The sequence below is a fragment of the Pinus tabuliformis genome, chromosome 7, assembly GCF_031772625.1.
Source record: "Pinus tabuliformis cultivar Carrire ecotype Pingquan chromosome 7, CPIR1, whole genome shotgun sequence".
NCBI lineage: Eukaryota > Viridiplantae > Streptophyta > Pinopsida > Pinales > Pinaceae > Pinus > Pinus tabuliformis.
Genome location: NC_142293.1, coordinates 758,517,771 through 758,530,235, shown reverse-complemented (window position 1 = coordinate 758,530,235; position 12,465 = coordinate 758,517,771).

The following is a 12,465-nucleotide window of genomic DNA, read 5'->3' as shown; positions in this document are numbered from 1 at the left end:
GAAGAAATGGTGGTCGAGATTGTGGAAACCTTGCCCTCCTTCCCCTTGACCCAACTTGAGGGCTTTCAACCGGCGTCCCTTATCCTCTCTTGAGTTTTAACCTTGTAAGCATGACATTCACTTGCAAACAGTTAAATCCTTCTTACACAAATAAAACCAAGAGCTCTGATACCAAACTTGATCTGATTAAGAAAATTGGTTTGTTTTGCTGGAATTCCTTTTCAGATTATATTAAATATGCTTGAGGATTTGTGAGATTGTTTGCAAGTTTAAACATTGGTTTTTTAGTGCGTTTATGTAATTTTTATGTTTAACATACACAAACGACTGAACAACAACAAATGACAAACATAAACATCACCATAAACAGTATCACAGCAGCACATGATGAAGGAGTTCACCCCTCCTGGGATACATCTCCTTGGTTCAACTTCTAATGGCTTGTCCCTCTCTATTATGATAAAAAAAAAATGTGAATACATCAATTTACAATGCTCATAATGGTCTGAAACCTATTCCAGTGGCTCCAGAATGCCCAAAAATTCTTGTGTAGCCTCTTTCTGCTACTGATTTGGTCAAAAACTCCAGAAGTTATGGCCTTTCCGAATCTTCTACTAATCACATTGCAAATTCCCCATAATTTGGCATCATCCTACAATTTCGCCCCATAAACACGCTAACGGAGCGACAATTTCACCAAAACCCAGGCGAAATTTTCAAACAGTTAAAATGCCCGCTAACACTTAAGTTCTGAAATTTGTGGCCACTCGGGGGGTGACGTTCCCGGGACTAAGGCCAATAGCCCGCCCCCACCGGTCGGGCCCCCACTCCTCCTCTGTGGTGGTTGCATGCACGGTGATGTGACTAAGGGCCAGCCTCGTGGGTTGGCCCTACCCCCAAACAATGCAACAATGTAATTCAAATAAAACACGTGGACAATATGGTTAAGAAATACCACCACAGTGCATTGGTAATTGGCTATGTTGTGTGTTTGGAGGTCACGGCTTCGACCCCCACTGCCTCCACCCGAACTTCAAACAAATTTTTTTGTGCCCTCCTGCTTCCATGTGGCATACTACGGTTGGGCCACGTGTTAGCCCGTGGTTGGCCACCCCGCCAAAACCGCATAAATTCAACCAATGAAAAGAAGCCACTTGTCAACACCCCATTCGTTGAAGGAGCCCATTAATCAAGTCAACATCCACATACGCTGCCCAATCATCGCCATGTGAGTAGTACGAACTGATGACTGGGCTGTCCATTTTTTTTTTAAATTCGATTATTTGGGAAAGTTAACATAACTCATTTATGGAGTCATACGGATTCCATTTCTCGTGAGACAAGTTGCGCCAGATTCAAGATGACGAGAACTACGCAATCATTCAAGTTCCACACCAATCCGACAACTTTGAATTTTGAGCTATTTTTGAGCACCTGGTCACTTTTGGTCCCCAAAAGATTTTACTGAATGAGGTGAGGAAATTTTTCCTCCACCTTCTCTCTGGTATACCATTTAGGTTTGGTTGGAAGTTATTCCTTCAACCCAATCTTCCAAAGGTCATGCTGCCCCTGTCTTGTAGTTCTAGACCTCTTCTGCAAAATTGTATCTTCTGTCAACTCTGCCTGAGCATCTGGTGCCAAATCCTCCACAGAAGGTAGGACTTGTTCCTCTTCCTGATCTAGCATGGAAGGCTCATAGAATTTTAAATTATCTACATTCACAACTAAGTAAATGCACATATATGGTGGTAAACTGAGTCGATAGGCATTATCACCCACCTTTTCCAGTATCTCAAAGGGACCATACCTTAGAACCTTGATTTTCTTACTAGGCCCCTGCAACCTCTCCTTGTTCAATTGTAGCCATACTTTGTCTCCCACCTTAAATGATTTCTTTGTTCTGTGATGGTCACACATGGCCTTATACTTCTCATGTGACTTCTGTAGTGTTTCTTGTACTTATAGGTGGATTTGCCTTATCTTCTCTATAAATTGTTCAGCCCTCAAACCATCTCTTGTAAGATCTTCCCTCACTCCTTGCTTCCCATATGCAATATCCAAAGATGAAGGTGGAAAATATCCAAAACAAGTCTCAAATGGGACTTTCCTATAGAATTGTGGACTACTCTATTATAAAAATATTGTATATATACCATATTTTCATCCCTGGTCTTCGTATGCTTTTGGTTGTATCCCTCAGAAGCTGCATCAAAGTCTTATTGACTACTTTTGTCTACCCATCTATCCATGGATGGAATGTTGTATATATCTTCAACTTTGTGTCCATATTCTCCCACAATGTAGCCCAAAATGCAATGAGAAATCTAGTGTCCCTGTGTAAAATGATGCTACTTGGTATCCCAAAGAGCACCTAGACCTATCCAAAGAACAATTTTGTTGTTTCTTGTTTGTTGATGGTCTTTTTATAGGGCATCATAACACACATCTTGTTGAACTTGCCAACTACCATGAATAGGTAGTCATGTCCCTTCTTGGTTTTCGATAAACCTCCCACAAAGTCCATGAAAATTCTTTCCCAAGAACAGGTGGGTATAGGTAAGCGATGATATAGACCTTGTTTCCTATTTCTAGTCTTGCTGGTACAATAAAGCATACATCCTCTTCTGAACCTAGCTACTTGTTCTTACATCTTGGGCCAATACACATACCTCTGTAAGTTAGCCATGGACTTCCCTACACCAAAGTACCTTGTAATCTTGGAGGTGTGAGCCTCTCTAGTCGGCTGCAAATGCTCACCTTTAGGAACACATAGCTTATCCAACTTGTAGAGTAACCCATCATGGAGATGGTAGTCAATGATGTTTTCGCCATCGTGCACATGACTCTAACTCTGTAACTGCTGATACACCTCCTTGAAGTCCTCATCTTCTAAATATGCCTCTCTATATACATCATGGGTGAATGTTTCCATGTGCATAAGAGTCCCCAAAGTTATAATCTTTGATGTGGGTGGCCTTGAAATCATACCAGCCAACTTGTTTGTGTTTCCCTTCTTATAATTGATCGCCAAATGCGGTGTGCTATACTCGGTCGAGTGACACCCAGTTTCAGTAGTTGTTGTAATTGTTTCTTCACCTAACTTGCTTCTATAACAGACTGCCTGTACAACCCAATATTTAGCAATGGGGAGTCTGGATATAGTTGGATCTCTTTCTCAACTTCTCTCTTAGGTGGTAACCCTTTAGGCCCTCGGAACACGTCCTTGTATGCTTGTAACAACTCCTCCAATTTTTGTTTCAATTTCTTAATACACTCCTCTAGGGATGCCTTACCTCTTATTGACTCCTCTTCAGATTGAATTTCTCTTAAAAACAACAAAACATACTTCTTTGTTGAACTGATCAATTCCTTGGCTTGGTTGGCACTTACCAGTGAAATTTCTGACTTGCCTTTGTGTGCGTTGATGATGAACAATTTTCCATCCTTGATGAGTCAATATTGGTTATCTCTCCTCATGAATATTTCATCACGCATGTACATGTATGGACTCCCAAACATGACTCCACATACATTAAGGGGAACCACATCCAGATCTAGTTCACCAATAAAATCAGCACTGATAACAAGTCTAATTTTTCAATATTTTATTACCTTCAACTCTACATCCTTATTTAGCCATCCTAGTGGATATGGGTTTGGATGATCACAAAATTCTATCCCCAACTTCTTGACCAGCTCTACTACAATGAGAATTGCGTGCGATCCTGAGTCAAACATAACATCAATCTTTGTCTTCTTGACCTGTATCTTTATATGGAAGAGTTTGGTTGTTTCTTTCCCTTCTTGTTGTTGAAGGCTACTCAGATTCACTTTCTTCTGCATTGATGTACAGACGATATTCTCATCCACATCCAAGATGCTTTCAACTTGGTTGCTTGAATCAGTGGCCACGAGGTTCTTCTTCTTATTATCTTTCTTCTTGTTCTTTGGATTTATCTCTGGATGCAACTTCCAACACTTCTCCTATGTATGGCCATCAATGTTGCAGTGGTTGCTAGGATCTTTTCACTGGTGTGTTGTGGCTGTCATATTTTTATATTTTCCCCCTTTTTGCTTCTTCTTCCCCTCCTTAGAAGTTTCATGTTGCTCCTTCTTCTTTAATCCACTTGATTGTACACAAGCCTCATCCACCAATTTGGGCTTGAACAACATCACTTGCTCATGCAGATGGTGGTGCAAACCCCCAAATACTTGAGTAGTACATTTGGGTTCTTTGGAGAGATACCCAGTATTGTAGCTATCTTTCTGAATTCTTTGGTGTACTCCTGCACGCATTGGCCCAGATTTTTCCTGAAGTAATGCCACCGGATCCACTGGTCCTCCATGTACCCAAGGGGATAAAATTGTGACTTAATGAGGGTTTTGAAATCTTCCCACTTAGTCATTGGAGGTCCTCCCTCCAACCTCAAGGTTTCCGTGTGGCTCTCCCACCAAGTCAGTGCATGTTCCTCTAATTTGAGCTACGCAAATTAGATCTTTTACCCTTCCTTGATTTGATGGACGCTGAAATAAACTTCTAGTTTCTATAACCAGTGGTTCAGCTTCAAAGCGTCGATCTTGTTGTGGTATGACTTGATATTGACTTTTGCTTCCATTTTGAACATGGATTGATTCACAACAATCGAACTGGGTTAATCTTGTCTGGGTTCTTTCTTCAAATGGTTCTCTGTGTCTTCCTAATCTCCCGATCCCCCTTCTGATTTTTCCTCTTTATTCGAATCGCCATCTTCTCCAAATATCCCCAGCTTATTGCTTAGGGACACTACAAGGAGGTTAACATTTCATTTTATATCCGCGACTTGTTGTTCGAGCCGCGAAAACCTCACCTTTGCAGGACAATGAGGTTCGTTTACAGATTCGTCAACCATGTTTAGGGTTTTATGATATTTGGCCTCGCCGATCTAGATCCCCTACAAATATCCACAAATACCCAAAGAAACATATTCTTGATACCAAATGATCCAAAACTACCATGGATATTCCACTGGACAGTTCGTCACAACATATCTGATAATAATATATTAAAATATACAAATTTTACATTGTTACAGTTTTATTTAATTTCGAGATATGTATATTTTACAGTGATTAGTGCATGCATGTGAATTGAAATTATGCATAAAAGTATATAATGACAAAATAATCTCACACATACATAAGACACAATATATTCTCTATGGGAAACCCTTTTGGGATAAATCCCAACTGGAAGATGAGGTCACTTCGCTCTCTTTCTCTGTTTGGAAATATGGCTACATGTACAAAGAAGTAATGCCTATGTTCCGTGGGTTGCTACAGTGCACAAATCCTCTATGAGTACTCTATCTCCTATCTCTCCTGGCTATCTTTGCTTAACTATGGAACCAAATTCTCTCGAAAGAATGGAAAATGCCTCTTTCCCCTAATGACTTGTTTATAATAAAATCCAATAGCCTACTAGTGGTTAAGTTTGACTACATCAACTCTTAACTAGAGTTACAATATAGACTCTTCTAGATTATTTTACATCATAATCATGTGGCTATCCCATTTTCCATGAATAATGGGGGCTGACGCAACATCCTTCCGAACTATAGGTGTGAAAATAGGAAGGTCAACTCCTGAGTGGCATAACTTTTGCATACGAACTCCAATTGACGTGCTTCTTACATCGTTGGAAAGATATATATGTTTAGAATAACATGAAAATGTGTTGCAAAAGCAACAAAGTTTTACTCCCAAAAAACGTTGTTTGATGCCTTAAAACACTCCCGAAAGGTTTCAGACCCCGTTTTGCCAAACTGGGTCCTACTGGTAAAAACGGTCCCGCGAGCTTATTCCTCCACTTTTTCCATTCCAACTGCATCAATATGGATGAAAAACAATATAATCATGAAATTTATATCAAATAACAAATCAATAACATGATCAACAATTAATTTAAAATACATGCAGTGATCCGCTTTGCTCCTTGTGAAGCCAAGTCCTTGTATACATGTATAAAAGTTATGATACCACACCTTTGGTGATTGTTTTAACCCATACAAATAATTTTTTTAACTTGCATACACGTTCTTTCTTACCCTTCACTACAAAGCCTTCAAGTTGCTTCATATAGATCTCTTCTTCCAGATCCCCGTGAAGAAATGTTGTCTTCACATCCATTTGTTCTACGTCAAAATCAAATGCAACAACAATAGATAAAAGTAATCTAATAGAAGCTAACTTGGGAACAGGAGAAAATATATCACCAAAATCAATTCCTAGCACCTGGAAATAACCCTTTTCTACCAACTGATCTTTGTATTTATCCACCTTGCCTTCTAAATTCATCTCCTTCTTAAACACCCATTTGCTTCCAATGGGTTTCCTTCCAACCGATGACTCCACCAGATCCCAAGACTCATTTTTGTCCAAAGATGTCATTTCATCAATCATGACCTCTTTCGAAAGTTTTCCATCCTCTGAATCTACTACCTCCCTGACAGTTATGGGATCATCATCAGTAATACTTAAATAAAAAATTGAACAGAAAGCAGATGGACTATACCTTTCTGGTTACCTTCTCTCTCGAACTGATTTTCTCAAAACTGGAGTTTGTGGCTTTTCCTCTTCTGATTCTTGTTTTGATGTAGAGTCTAATTATTCCTCCTTTAGCTCAAACTCTATATTCTTATGTTCCTTTGCTAGGACTTTAGGTTTAATAACATCTCTCACCTCTCTAAACACCACATCTCAGATGTACACAACCTACCTTGTTTCTGGGTTCCAAATCTTATAACCTTTTAAACCATCCTTATACCCAATAAAGATGCACCTTTCATATTTATTATCTAATGTGGTTCTTTTCTCCTTTGGAACATGTACATATGCATCACAACCAAATACCCTCAAATGCAAAAGAGAGGATTTCTTATCAGTCCATACCTCATGTGGAGTCTTATCCTCCAATTCCAATGAAGGTGATAACTGATAAGTTAACCAAGTAACATGAAATATCCATTAGCTTTGCCCAGAATTCTTGTCCTAACCTGACACCATTGAGCATGATTCTTGCCTTTTCCATCAACATCCTATTCATTCTTTCTGCAATTCCATGTTGCTGAGGTGTGTATGGAGTAGTCTTTTGCCATGCTATACCACACTTCTTACATATCTCTTCAAATTAATTCTTGCATAACTCTCTACCATTATCTATAATAAACACCTTGATCTTCTTCTCTGCCTGATTTTCCACCAGAGCCTTAAATTCTTTAAACTTGTCAAAGATTTCATATTTCTTCCTCAGAAAATATATCCATGTATTCCTTGAGAAGTCATATATAAATGAGACATATTACACATACTTACCTAGTGATGGAACCAACACAAGTCCAAACACATCATTATGCACAAGCTCTAATATCCTTTTCGCCCTCTTAGCACTAGAAGGGAAACTCACCTGATTTTTCTTCCCATATACACAATGTCCATAGAAATCGAAATCCAGAGAGAAAATAAACATACCTTCTACCATACCATTACCATGCAGTATTCGAAGGCCCTTCTCTCTAATATATCTAAGCCTTTGATGCCATAGCATGGTCTTTTCTCTAGAGACTACTAGGTTTTCTGCTCCAATTTCACAAACCACAGAACTGTTGCACCCATCAATAATAGTGCTACCCAGAAGCTTGTACAAAGTTCCAGTCCGAACTCCCCGCATCAATACCACTGCTCCTTGAACCATCTTGCAGGTATATTTCTCAAACACTATTTTTACACCTGCATCATCCATCTTGGTTACATAAATAAGATTTCTTTCCAATACAGAAAATGCAGAACACCAAGAAGTGTTCTAATACTTCCATCTTGCAACTTTAGCTTGAATTTTCCACGTCCAATAATTTTATCCTTCCTGTCATCCTCTAAGAAGACATCACCACCATCATATTTCTCATACTCACAGAACCACTTCATATGGGGAGTGAAGTGAAAGGATGCACTTGAAGCAATAAACCATGCCTCATGATCTACATTTGTACTTGAATAAGAAGAAAAGTACATATCCCCACCTTCATCTGAGGTGGTTTTTTCCTCTGTAGAAGAAGCATCATCACATCCCTTTCCTTTCTCAGGAGCTTTAGATATACAGTCCCTTTTGTAGTGCCCTTCCTTTCCACATTTACAGCACACCTTTATAGGTTTTCCTGGAGATTTAGATCTCCCACTCGAGGAATTATTTTTGTTTCTATTCTAGGAGTGTCCTCATACAGAGAAGGCATTTCCATTTTGGATCTCCATATTTTTCTGTCTCATCTCCTCTGATAATAAGGATGAGACTATTTCATCAAACTTCAAGGTAGTTGTATTTCTACCTATAACAACAACTAGACTAATATCCTTCGAATCTGGTAGAGAACACACCAAACTGATGCACTTATCTTCATCTAAATTTCTTATATCAATAGATAACAACTAGCTTACCATAGTATTAAAGGCGTTCATATGCTCTGTTACTGAGTCTCCATCCTTCATCCTCAGGTTATACAACTTTTTCTACAAGAATAGCTTGTTCACCAGATACTTAGATTGGTACAAAGTCCCTAACTTGTCCCACAAATCCTTTGTCGTAGCTTCCCCTAATACATTCAACAATATTGAATCTGAGATATACAATTGCATTGTGCTCTTTGCCTTCCGGTCCAACTTTGCCCAGTATTCTGCTGACATTATCGTTGGTTTAGTACCCGAATCTACCGCGATCCACTAATCTTTATCCTCCAACAGATCCTCTATCTTGAGCTTCCACATCTCAAAACTCTAACCATTAAATTTCTCGATCTCTATCTTTCCACTATTCACCATCTTCTTTCACCGCAAGAATTGATCCCGTAGATCTCCCACTGAACAGGGTCTATAATAGGCCCGAGCAAAAGCCCTCAAAAGCAAAGGCATCCCCTTGAATATGAAACAAATCTGATACCAAATATAGGTTTTAACGCTATACAGAAATTACTAGCAAATGAATTCTTCAAACAGAAAAATAAACAATGGTGAGAACAAAAAACAAATATACACAGATATTTTCCCTTGGATCGCAAAACCAAGACTACCACATTGATTTTCATTATGTTCCTTTCAATGTTACAATACATATATATACATGCCGAAGCATTCATAAACCCCAATCCATTAACCATGGATTAGAGCATAATCGTAGTTTCCTTGGATGGATCTACAAAATACCATGGGCAGAAAACCATCATGCCCAAAACCATGTGCAACATACATGCACAAAACCATGGGTAGGTTCACCCACCATCTTGGGGTTTGCATAAAAATAAATAAATAAAATAAAATAAAAAATAAAAAATAAAAAATAAAATAAAATAAAAAATCTTGGGGCGCTACCCCGAACCTCATATAAGGGGGCTACTTCCCCCTGCAAACCCCTCGACAAGGGGGGCTCCCCCCCCCCCCCACTGCACCCAACACAACGTATATCATGTGGGGCTAGTCGTGGAAAGAATATAACACACACACATCAGATTCCACACAAAAAAAAATATATGTGGATTTAAGAAAATATTGTAATGTTAACATCTAATTAAAATAGCTCTTAAATGTCTTGGGTGATCTTGAAGATGCATGGAATGTGCAAGTAAATCATTAAGGTAAGGTTGTACAATATGCTTAATGTCATGAAATGCATAAGACATAGCTCATTGAAAATTAGCACCATCATTTTTAGTCCAAAAGGAAGCTTTCAATAGGCGTAGGTTCCCCAAGGACAAATAAAATTGTTTTGTGCTGATTCAATAGTAGCATATCAATTTTATTATAGATGAAAAATCCATCCATGAAGGAGAAAATTTCACTGTCGGCGCAATCATCGACAATCTGGTCGATAAAAGGGGCTAGATAATTATCTTTGGGACAAGCCTTATTGATATCCCTATAATCAATGCATATGTTGATCGTACCCTGTTTCTTGTTGACTGGAAGAATATTGGAAACCCAATCGATTAGAGGTGCAAGACAAATAAAACATGCTTTACTAATTTTTTCAATTTCAACTTTGATAGCAGTGGCTTTTCGTGGATGAACAAGATGAAGCTCTTGCCAAATAGACTTAGCATCAGGATATGTATTAATTTCATGAATGACAATTTGTGGATCGATACCAGGAATTTATTCATAAGAACATGCGAAAATATCATAGAATTCTTCAAAAAGGTTGTTTAGATTTGAAATTATTTAGGAGAACATGAGGCACCTATATGGACGTTTTCCACTATTCCAAATTTGATCAATATATCAATTGTGATAGTTGCGAATATGTTCCCTAAATTCCCTTCAGACGAAACATCATGAATAAAAATGGGAGTTTGAGGATTATCGATTATATTAAATAAAATCTTAGTTTCAATTTGACTCTCAATAGTCTTAAGCTTAGGTTTGTGCTTTTCTAGTTGCTCAACAAGGTTGAGTTTTGATTTTTTCTTGTTGTGCGGAATTTTCTTTAGCTTTACCTTTTTCTATTTTTCTTACTTCTAGGTTTATGATATTTACTAGTCAATGTGGACTGGACTACATTAATCTCGAAAGTTTAAATAAGAGTAGTAGCATGAGGGGCAGAGTTTTGAACCACAATGGTCAGAGTATATTTGGAATTCGAATGACAAGATGTTTTACTCACAGACTGTTGAACAATAGAACTAATCACAATGTGAGAATCCATAGAAGGAAATGTAGTGGGATTGTTTGATGGGTGAGGAGTAGGAGGAACAAGATGGTACAAAGTTCTAGATTGTGAATATACAAGATCTAGATATTGAGCATGAGCGATAACTTTCTCTTTGGTAACAATGTTTCCCATGGAAACATCACATGTAATAGGAGGAAGCAATGAATTTGTAAAACAAACTTCCAGTAATTGGTCAGGTATATAGGCTTATAAAAATTGGCATCATTGTCTCCATTCATGAATATGATTGGAAATTTGTGTAGAAGTAGACTATTGTAATGAATTTAAAAGCTCAGTGAAAATTTCATAGCGATTTGGCAGTTGGAAATGGCTTAAAAATGTCATAGCCAATGTATTAAAATCACCAAAATATGCTCGTGGTAACTCAATGTACCACTTAGTTGCACTACTAGTAAGAGTGCACAAGAAAATATGTAAACAAATGGAATCATCATTTAAAGAGTTCGAGGAACATCACAAATGATAAGTCATAACATGAATTAATGGGTCTTCGCTAGGTTTTCCATCAAATTTGTGAATGTCACTTGGTAATTTAGCATGAATTATTGTCCATAATGGATAATGAAGAATTGGATCATTTGTAAGCCATGATAAGTCTGGTAAGTGTAAAGTCGCAAGGAAAGGTAGCTTCCTGTTAAAAGTAGGTTGTTGATAAACGAGATATTATAACCATTCATGGGATAATAACGTCCATCTACTGGAGGAGGATATCCTTGATAAGGTTGTGCCACGGGCATTTTAATTCCATCAGCATAGGTTGGAGAAGGAAATCCTTGAAATCATTGAAATGTGGGAATTTTAGGTCCAAAAACATAAGCTTGAGGAGGAAGTCCATGATAAAGTTGGCCTACATGCATCTGAGCTCCACTAGCATAAACTTGAGGATGAAATCCTTGATAAGGATGGCCTGCAGGTATTTGGGTTCAACTAACATAAGTTAAATTCTAATGGGTACTTTCCATTCTAGGGAATGAAGCACCACTAACAATTTGACTCTTGGTTGATGGTTTTGTAAAACCTATTTGAGATGGTCCAACAGTAGAAGGAATGGATCCAGTGGGTGGTTGTTGTCTAGTAGGAGAAAAAGTTCCTATATGAGATTGTTGTCTAATAGGAGGAAAAGTTCATATGGGGGGTTGTTGTCTAGTAGGAGGAGATCCTATGGGAGGTTTCTTTGTAGTAGGGGGAGATCCTATGGGAGGTTGTTGTCTAGTAGGAGGAAAATATCCTATGGGAGGTCCCCCCCCTGTAAGTGGAAGAGATCTTATAAGAATTCCACCCCCCCCCAGTAAATGGAAGAGATCTTGTAGGAGGTTGCCCCCAAGTAAAAGGAAGAGATCCTACAGGAGGTTGTTGTGAAAAAATTATCCCACTAGACACCAAACTAGGTTTTTGACTAGATATTGATTAGACACCAGACATGGAAGTTTGAGAAGCAACAAAACTTTGAGGGGTTTGTACCATAATTGGAATAGATGAAATGGACAAAATTCCAATAGACTAAGGAGGATAATGAAAAAGGGAAGGACTAGAAGCACTAGAAAAAATTTCAATGAGTTATTGATACCCAACATGTATAGAAGGTCCACCATAAATATAAGATTGACCAGATCCACTAGGATCAAAAGAACTACTATGTAAATAATACCCAGTAAACAAGGAAGATGCACTAGGTTCATAAGTTCCACCTACCGTAGAAGGTAAAGTTTACATTA